We start from the raw sequence: 9,593 nt of genomic DNA on the forward strand, positions 1-9,593 counted from the left end.
CCCTAAGGAACTTATCTGGATGTGTGGTGAGCACTTTGACCCACCAAGGGCTTCACAGAAGTTTATAATGCAGAGCCATAAAAATAAAACAAAATTTTTTTCCCACAAAAATTATTTTTTAGCCCCCAGTTTTGTATTTTCCCTAGGGTAACAGGAGAAATTGGACCCCAAAAGTTGTTGTCCAATTTGTCCTGAGTACGCTGATACCCCATATGTGGGGGGGAACCACCGTTTGGGCGCATGGGAGGGTTCGGAAGGGAAGGAGCGCCATTTGGAATGCAGACTTAGATGGAATGGTCTGCAGGCGTCACATTGCGTTTGCAGAGCCCCTAATGTACCTAAACAGTAGAAACCCCCCACAAGTGACACCATTTTGGAAAGTAGACCCCCTAAGGAACTCATCTTGATGTGTTGTGAGAGCTTTGAACCCCCAAGTATTTCACTACAGTTTATAACGCAGAGCCATGCAAATAAAAAATATTTTTTTTTCCACAAAAATTATATTTTAGCCCCCAGTTTTGTATTTTTCCAAGGTTAGCAGGAGAAATTGGACCCTAAATGTTGTTGTCCAATTTGTCCTGAGTACGCTGATACCCCATATGTGGGGGGGAACCACCGTTTGGGCGCATGGGAGGGCTCGGAAGGGAAGGAGCATCATTTGGAATGCAGACTTAGATGGATTGGTCTGCAGGCGTCACATTGCGTTTGCAGAGCCCCTAATGTACCTAAACAGTAGAAACCCCCCACAAGTGACCCCATATTGGAAACTAGACCCCTCAATGAACTTATCTAGATGTGTTGTGAGAACTTTGAACCCCCAAGTGTTTCACTACAGTTTATAACGCAGAGCCGTGAAAATAAAAAATCTTTTTGTTTTCCCACAAAAATTATTTTTTAGCCCCCAGTTTTGTATTTTCCCAAGGGTAACAGGAGAAATTGGTCCACAAAAGTTGTTGTCCAATTTGTCCTGAGTACGCCGATACCCCATATGTTGGGGTAAACCCCTGTTTGGGCACACAGGAGAGCTCGGAAGGGAAGGAGCACTGTTTTACTTTTTCAACGCAGAATTGGCTGGAATTGAGATCGGACGCCATGTCGTGTTTGGAGAGCCCCTGATGTGCCGAAACAGTGGAAACCCCCCAATTATAACTGAAACCCTAATCTAAACACACCCCTAACCCTAATTCCAATGGTAACCCTAACCACACCTCTAACCCTGACACACCACTAACCCTAATCCCAACTCTATTCCCAACTGTAAATGTAATCTAAACCCTAACCCTAACTTTAGCCCCAACCCTAACTGTAGCCCCAACCCTAACCCTAACCCTAGCCCTAACCCTAGCCCTAACCCTAACCCTAACCCTAGCCCTAACCCTAACCCTAGCCCTAACCCTAGCCCTAACCCTAACCCTAACCCTAGCCCTAACCCTAGCCCTAACCCTAACCCTAGCCCTAACCCTAGCCCTAACCCTAGCCCTAACCCTAGCCCTAGCCCTAACCCTAGCCCTAACCCTAGCCCTAACCCTAGCCCTAGCCCTAGCCCTAACCCTAGCCCTAACCCTAACCCTAGCCCTAACCCTAGCCCTAACCCTAACCCTAACCCTAATCCTAGCCCTAACCCTAGCCCTAATGGGAAAATGGAAATAAATACATTTTTTTTTATTTTTCCCTAACTAAGGGGGTGATGAAGGGGGGTTTGATTTACTTTTATAGCGGGTTTTTTAGCGGATTTTTATGATTGGCAGCCGTCACACACTGAAAGACCCTTTTTATTGCAAAAAATATTTTTTGCAATACCACATTTTGAGAGCTATAATTTTTCCATATTTTGGTCCACAGAGTCATGTGAGGTCTTGTTTTTTGCGGGACGAGTTGACGTTTTTATTGAAAACATTTTTGGGCACGTGACATTTTTTTATCGCTTTTTATTCCGATTTTTGTGAGGAAGAATGACCAAAAGCCAGCTATTCATGAATTTCTATTGGGGGAGGCGTTTATACCGTTCCGCGTTTGGTAAAATTGATAAATCAGTTTTATTCTTCGGGTCAGTACGATTACAGCGATACCTCATTTATATCATTTTTTTATGGTTTGGTGCTTTTATACGATAAAAACTATTTTACAGAAAAAATAATTATTTTTGCATCGCTTTATTCTCAGGACTATAACTTTTTTATTTTTTTGCTGATGATGCTGTATGGCGGCTCTTTTTTGCGGAACAATATGACGCTTTCAGCGGTACCATGGTTATTTATATCTGTCCTTTTGATCGCGTGTTATTCCACTTTTTGTTCGGCGGTATGATAATAAAGCGTTGTTTTTTGCCTCGTTTTTTTTTTTTTTTCCTTACGGTGTTTACTGAAGGGGTTAACTAGTGGGACAGTTTTATAGGTCGGGTCGTTACGGACGCGGCGATACTAAATATGTGTACTTTTATTGGTTTTTTTTTTTATTTAGATGAAGAAATGTATTTATGGGAATAATATATATTTTTTTTTTTTTCATTATTTTGGAATATTTTTTTTTATTTTTTTTACACATTTGGAAAATTTTTTTTTTACTTTTTTACTTTGTCCCAGGGGGGGACATCACAGATCAGTGATCTGACAGTTTGCACAGCACTCTGTCAGATCACTGATCTGACATGCAGCGCTGCAGGCTTCACAGTGCCTGCTCTAAGCAGGCTCTGTGAAGCCACCTCCCTCCCTGCAGGACCCGAATCCGCGGCCATCTTGGATCCGGGGCTCGAGCAGGGAGGGAGGTGAGGAGACCCTCGCAGCAACGCGATCACATCGCGTTGCTGCGGGGGGCTCAGGGAAGCCCGCAGGGAGCCCCCTCCCTGCGCGGTGCTTCCCTGCACCGCCGGCACATCGCGATCATCTTTGATCGCGGTGTGCCAGGGGTTAATGTGCCGGGGGCGGTCCGTGACCGCTCCTGGCACATAGTGCCGGATGTCAGCTGCGATAAGCAGCTGACACCCGGCCGCGATCGGCGGCGCTCCCCCCGTGAGCGCTGCCGATCGCTATGACGTACTATCCCGTCCAGGGTCAGATAAGCCCAGGGCACCTCGACGGGATAGTACGTCTAAGGTCACAGAGGGGTTAAGATGAGATGAATGCTGGGTTTGTTATGACTATGACGTGTTCTGTAGCGGAGATACCGGCATTAGACAAATTTAGGCTAAAGTTAGTTAAACTGAAGAGGTAGACGGGACGGGGTAATCCAACCCCTTTTAGTGATGTCACCAGGTTGAGCAATAAGTGTTTTGCCAGACCCCAGCAGTGAGTCTGTCTGCTGGAAGCCTTGTGAGTCTGACCTGAAGAGCTGTTCCTAATGCACTGGGACAGATGGAAAACCCCACTAGCCTGGTTGCCTGAACTGATATGAACTGAGAACATGTGAGTTGTACCTTTTCTTATTTAATCCCTGTTTATTTTATAATTACCTTGTACATATTTTTTCAATTGTCTCATACTGTAACATATTTTATAAACACTGCCTAATTTTAATGGAATAAAATATATAAATTACTGGTTCGTTCTTCCCGCTCTAAAACGTACCCTAAGTCTCCTGAAGGGAATTACGCTACTGTTTTGGGTTAGCTTCGGACCGTTTAATCGAAGCTGGTGGCAGCATACATTTTGCAGGCTTTTGGGTGTCGTTGTAGCGACTGCGGCGTTGATATTTATTGTTCCTGCCTGAGTGGGAGTAGTTTGTCGCATCACTACAGCGTGCCCAATAACCAGTACATAGCAGGCAGCCTTTCTGGCGACTAATTACCCCAGGTGCAGTACCTAAACTGACCTGAGAGTAAGGGGGGCGCCAGAGAGCTGCAAGTCTTAAGTGGAACTGTAAGTGGGATATACATAAATCCCTGCAGTTTGTGGTATATTGACTAGCAGTGGGATACCTAGAATAAGCCCCTGCTGTAAACTAAGAGGTCAATAGCCTTGTGTGTGTTTTTTTCATCACATTGTGAAGTGGAGGGATAACTAAGATAAGCCCTCCTGCACATGTGATCTGTTGGCCTAAAGTCACCCCGATCTGTGACGTGGGGGTGACGGTCACGGTGTGAATCGTGACACCTGCCACGCGGGAGGCCCTGTTTCGATTCCCAGCAAATGCAAGCTAGTTCTTTTCCTTGTTTGTTGACATTCGCAGTGCACCTCGTTTCATCATTGATTTTGCAGACACTTTCAAAAACCACAGGGCTCACGCTGCTCTTCTTTGGCTCCCCATCCTTTTGGGACTTCCCTTCATCATCCAGGACTAGGCAGTTTCTCATGTTTTGCAGCAGAAGGGGCATTTCACAAGGGGCCATCTGGGTTGACAGGAGTTAGCACAAGCAGTAAAAGGAGGCAAAAAGAAACCGCCCAACATGGGGCTCGAACCCACGACCCTGAGATTAAGAGTCTCATGCTCTCCCGACTGAGCTAGCCGGGCTTCCGTCGACCACCGTCCCTGCGGAGCTGCACGCGGTCCAGTCGGCCGAAGGTGGCCATCAGACCCTGGGACTGGTGGACACCACAGAGAGAAAAGACACATCGAAGCATTGGTGGTTCAGTGGTAGAATTCTCGCTTGCCTGGGTTGACAGGAGTTAGCACAAGCAGTAAAAGGAGGCAATAAGAAACCGCCCAACGTGGGGCTCGAACCCACGACCCTGAGATTAAGAATCTCATGCTCTACCGACTGAGCTAGCCGGGCTTCCTTCGACCACTGGCCATGCGGAGCTGCACGTGGTCCAGTCGGCCGAAGGTGGCCATCAGACCCTGGGACTGGTGGACACCACAGAGAGAGACCCTGGGACTGGTGGACACCACAGAGAGAAAAGACACATTCAAGCATTGGTGGTTCAGTGGTAGAATTCTCGCCTACCACGCGGGAGGCCCGGGTTCGATTCCCGGCCAATGCAAACTAGTTCTTTTCCTTGTTTGTTGACATTCGCAGTGCACCTTGTTTCATCATTGACTTTGCAGACACTTTCAAAAACCACAGGGCTCACGCTGCTCTTCTTTGGCTCCCCATCCTTTTGGGCCTTCCCTTCATCATCCAGGACTAGGCAGTTTCTCATGTTTTGCAGCAGAAGGGGCATTTCACAAGGGGCCATCTGGGTTGACAGGAGTTAGCACAAGCAGTAAAAGGAGGCAATAAGAAACCTCCCAACGTGGGGCTCGAACACACAACCCTGAGATTAAGAGTCTCATGCTCTACCAACTGAGCTAGCCGGGCTTCCTTCGACCACTGGCCCTGCGGAGCTGCACGTGGTCCAGTCGGCCGAAGGTGGCCATCAGACCCTGGGACTGGTGGACACCACAGAGAGAGACCCTGGGACTGGTGGATACCACAGAGAGGAAAGACACATCCAAGCATTGGTGGTTCAGTGCTAGAATTCTCGCCTGCCACGCGGGAGGCCCGGGTTCGATTCCCGGCCAATGCAAGCTAGTTCTTTTCCTTGTTTGTTGACATTCGCAGTGCACCTCGTTTCATCATTGACTTTGCAGACACTTTCAAAAACCACAGGGCTCACGCTGCTCTTCTTTGGCTCCCCATCCTTTTGGGCCTTCCCTTCATCATCCAGGACTAGGCAGTTTCTCATGTTTTGCAGCAGAAGGGGCATTTCACAAGGGGCCATCTGGGTTGACAGGAGTTAGCACAAGCAGTAAAAGGAGGCAAAAAGAAACCGCCCAACATGGGGCTCGAACCCACGACCCTGAGATTAAGAGTCTCATGCTCTCCCGACTGAGCTAGCCGGGCTTCCGTCGACCACCGTCCCTGCGGAGCTGCACGCGGTCCAGTCGGCCGAAGGTGGCCATCAGACCCTGGGACTGGTGGACACCACAGAGAGAAAAGACACATCGAAGCATTGGTGGTTCAGTGGTAGAATTCTCGCTTGCCTCGCGGGAGGCCTGGGTTCGATTCCCGGCCAATGCAAGCTAGTTCTTATCCTTGTTTGTTGACATTCGCAGTGCACCTCGTTTCATCATTGACTCTGCAGACACTTTCAAAAACCACAGGGCTCACGCTGCTCTTCTTTGGCTACCCATCCTTTTGGGCCTTTCCTTCATCATCCAGGACTAGGCAGTTTCTCATGTTTTGCAGCAGAAGGGGCATTTCACAAGGGGCATTTCACAAGGGGCCATCTGGGTTGACAGGAGTTAGCACAAGCAGTAAAAGGAGGCAATAAGAAACCGCCCAACGTGGGTATCGAACCCACGACCCTGAGATTAAGAGTCTCATGCTCTACCGACTGAACTAGCCAGGATTCCTTCGACCACCGGCCATGCGGAGCTGTACGCGGTCCAGTCGGCCGAAGGTGGCCATCAGACCCTGGGACTGGTGGACACCACAGAGAGAGACCCTGAGACTGGTGGACACCACAGAGAGAAGAGACACATTCAAGCATTGGTGGTTCAGTGGTAGAATTCTCGCCTGCCACGCGGGAGGCCCGGGTTCAGTTCCCGGCCAATGCAAGCTAGTTCTTTTCCTTGTTTGTTGACATTCGCAGTGCACCTCGTTTCATCATTGACTCTGCAGACACTTTCAAAAACCACAGGGATCACGCTGCTCTTCTTTGGCTCCCCATCCTTTTGGGCCTTCCCTTCATCATCCAGGACTAGGCAGTTTCTCATGTTTTGCAGCAGAAGGGGCATTTCACAAGGGGCCATCTGGGTTGACAGGAGTTAGCACAAGCAGTAAAAGGAGGCAATAAGAAACCGCCCAACGTGGGGCTCGAACCCACGACCCTGAGATTAAGAGTCTCATGCTCTACCGACTGAGCTAGCCGCGCTTCCGTCGACCACCGGCCATGCGGAGCTGCACGTGGTTCAGTCGGCCGAAGGTGGCCATCAGACCCTGGGACTGGTGGACACCACAGAGAGAGACCCTGGGACTGGTGGACACCACAGAGAGAAAAGACACATCCAAGCATTGGTGGTTCAGTGGTAGAATTCTCGCCTGCCACGCGGGAGGCCCGGGTTCGATTCCCGGCCATTGCAAGCTAGTTCTTTTCCTTGTTTGTTGACATTCGCAGTGCACCTCGTTTCATCATTGACTCTGCAGACACTTTCAAAAACCACAGGGCTCACGCTGCTCTTCTTTGGCTCCCCATCCTTTTGGGCCTTCCCTTCATCATCCAGGACTAGGCAGTTTCTCATGTTTTGCAGCAGAAGGGGCATTTCACAAGGGGCCATCTGGGTTGACAGGAGTTAGCACAAGCAGTAAAAGGAGGCAATAAGAAACCTCCCAACGTGGGGCTCGAACGCACAACCCTGAGATTAAGAGTCTCATGCTCTACCAACTGAGCTAGCCGGGCTTCCGTCGACCACTGGCCCTGCGGAGCTGCACGTGGTCCAGTCGGCCGAAGGTGGCCATCAGACCCTGGGACTGGTGGACACCACAGAGAGAGACCCTGCGACTGGTGGATACCACAGAGAGGAAAGACACATTCAAGCATTGGTGGTTCAGTGCTAGAATTCTCGCCTGCCACGCCGGAGGCCCGGGTTCGATTCCCGGCCAATGCAAGCTAGTTCTTTTCCTTGTTTGTTGACATTCGCAGTGCACCTCGTTTCATCATTGACTTTGCAGACACTTTCAAAAACCACAGGGCTCACGCTGCTCTTCTTTGGCTCCCCATCCTTTTGGGCCTTCCCTTCATCATCCAGGACTAGGCAGTTTCTCATGTTTTGCAGCAGAAGGGGCATTTCACAAGGGGCCATCTGGGTTGACAGGAGTTAGCACAAGCAGTAAAAGGAGGCAAAAAGAAACCGCCCAATGTGGGGCTCGAACCCACGACCCTGAGATTAAGAGTCTCATGCTCCCCCGACTGAGCTAGCCGGGCTTCCGTCGACCACCGTCCCTGCGGAGCTGCACGTGGTCCAGTCGGCCGAAGGTGGCCATCAGACCCTGGGACTGGTGGACACCACAGAGAGAAAAGACACATCGAAGCATTGGTGGTTCAGTGGTAGAATTCTCGCTTGCCTCGCGGGAGGCCCGGGTTCGATTCCCGGCCAATGCAAGCTAGTTCTTTTCCTTGTTTGTTGACATTCGCAGTGCACCTCGTTTCATCATTGACTCTGCAGACACTTTCAAAAACCACAGGGCTCACGCTGCTCTTCTTTGGCTACCCATCCTTTTGGGCCTTTCCTTCATCATCCAGGACTAGGCAGTTTCTCATGTTTTGCAGCAGAAGGGGCATTTCACAAGGGGCCATCTGGGTTGACAGGAGTTAGCACAAGCAGTAAAGGGAGGCAATAAGAAACCGCCTAACGTTGGTATCGAACCCACGACCCTGAGATTAAGAGTCTCATGCTCTACCGACTGAGCTAGCCGGGATTCCTTCGACCACCGGCCATGCGGAGCTGCACGCGGTCCAGTCGGCCGATGGTGGCCATCAGACCCTGGGACTGGTGGACACCACAGAGAGAGACCGTGAGACTGGTGGACACCACAGAGAGAAGAGACACATTCAAGCATTGGTGGTTCAGTGGTAGAATTCTCGCCTGCCACGCGGGAGGCCCGGGTTCAGTTCCCGGCCAATGCAAGCTAGTTCTTTTCCTTGTTTGTTGACATTCGCAGTGCACCTCGTTTCATCATTGACTCTGCAGACACTTTCAAAAACCACAGTGCTCACGCTGCTCTTCTTTGGATCCCCATCCTTTTGGGCCTTCCCTTCATCATCCAGGACTAGGCAGTTTCTCATGTTTTGCAGCAGAAGGGGCATTTCACAAGGGGCCATCTGGGTTGACAGGAGTTAGCACAAGCAGTAAAAGGAGGCAATAAGAAACCGCCTAACGTGGGGCTCGAACCCACGACCCTGAGATTAAGAGTCTCATGCTCTACCGACTGACCTAGCCGGGCTTCCGTCAACCACCGGCCATGCGGAGCTGCACGTGATCCAGTCGGCCGAAGGTGGCCATCAGACCCTGGGACTGGTGGACACCACAGAGAGAGACCCTGGGACTGGTGGACACCACAGAGAGAAAAGACACATCCAAGCATTGGTGGTTCAGTGGTAGAATTCTCGCCTGCCTCGTGGGAGGCCCGGGTTCGATTCCCGGCCAATGCAAGCTAGTTCTTTTCCTTGTTTGTTGACATTCGCAGTGCACCTCGTTTCATCATTGACTCTGCAGACACTTTCAAAAACCACAGGGCTCACGCTGCTCTTCTTTGGCTCCCCATCCTTTTGGGCCTTCCCTTCATCATCCAGGACTAGGCAGTTTCTCATGTTTTGCAGCAGAAGGGGCATTTCACAAGGGGCCATCTGGGTTGACAGGAGTTAGCACAAGCAGTAAAAGGAGGCAATAAGAAACCGCCCAACGTGGGGCTCGAACCCACGACCCTGAGGTTAAGAGTCTCATGCTCTACCGACTGAGCTAGCCGGGCTTCCGTCGACCACCGTCCCTGCGGAGCTGCACGCGGTCCAGTCGGCCGAAGGTGGCCATCAGACCCTGGGACTGGTGGACACCACAGAGAGAGACCCTGGGACTGGTGGACACCACAGAGAGAAAAGACACATCCAAGCATTGGTGGTTCAGTGGTAGAATTCTCGCCTGCCACGCGGGAGGCCCGGGTTCGATTCCCGGCCAATGCA

General features: G+C 50.5%; 3 non-coding genes across 3 annotated transcripts; 2 read left to right on the plus strand and 1 right to left on the minus strand.

Moving 5' to 3' along the window:
- Positions 1-4,635: 4,635 nt before the first annotated feature.
- On the minus strand, positions 4,636-4,708 carry TRNAK-CUU (transfer RNA lysine (anticodon CUU)). The gene has a single exon. It is a non-coding gene; the product is annotated as a tRNA-Lys (tRNA).
- Positions 4,709-4,845: 137 nt separating this feature from the next.
- Positions 4,846-4,916, plus strand: TRNAG-ACC (transfer RNA glycine (anticodon ACC)). The gene has a single exon. It is a non-coding gene; the product is annotated as a tRNA-Gly (tRNA).
- A 4,606-nt stretch (positions 4,917-9,522) lies between these two features.
- Positions 9,523-9,593, plus strand: TRNAG-GCC (transfer RNA glycine (anticodon GCC)). Its single transcript has one exon. It is a non-coding gene; the product is annotated as a tRNA-Gly (tRNA).

Source organism: Ranitomeya imitator, chromosome 2, assembly GCF_032444005.1.
Source record: "Ranitomeya imitator isolate aRanImi1 chromosome 2, aRanImi1.pri, whole genome shotgun sequence".
NCBI classification, from domain to species: domain Eukaryota; kingdom Metazoa; phylum Chordata; class Amphibia; order Anura; family Dendrobatidae; genus Ranitomeya; species Ranitomeya imitator.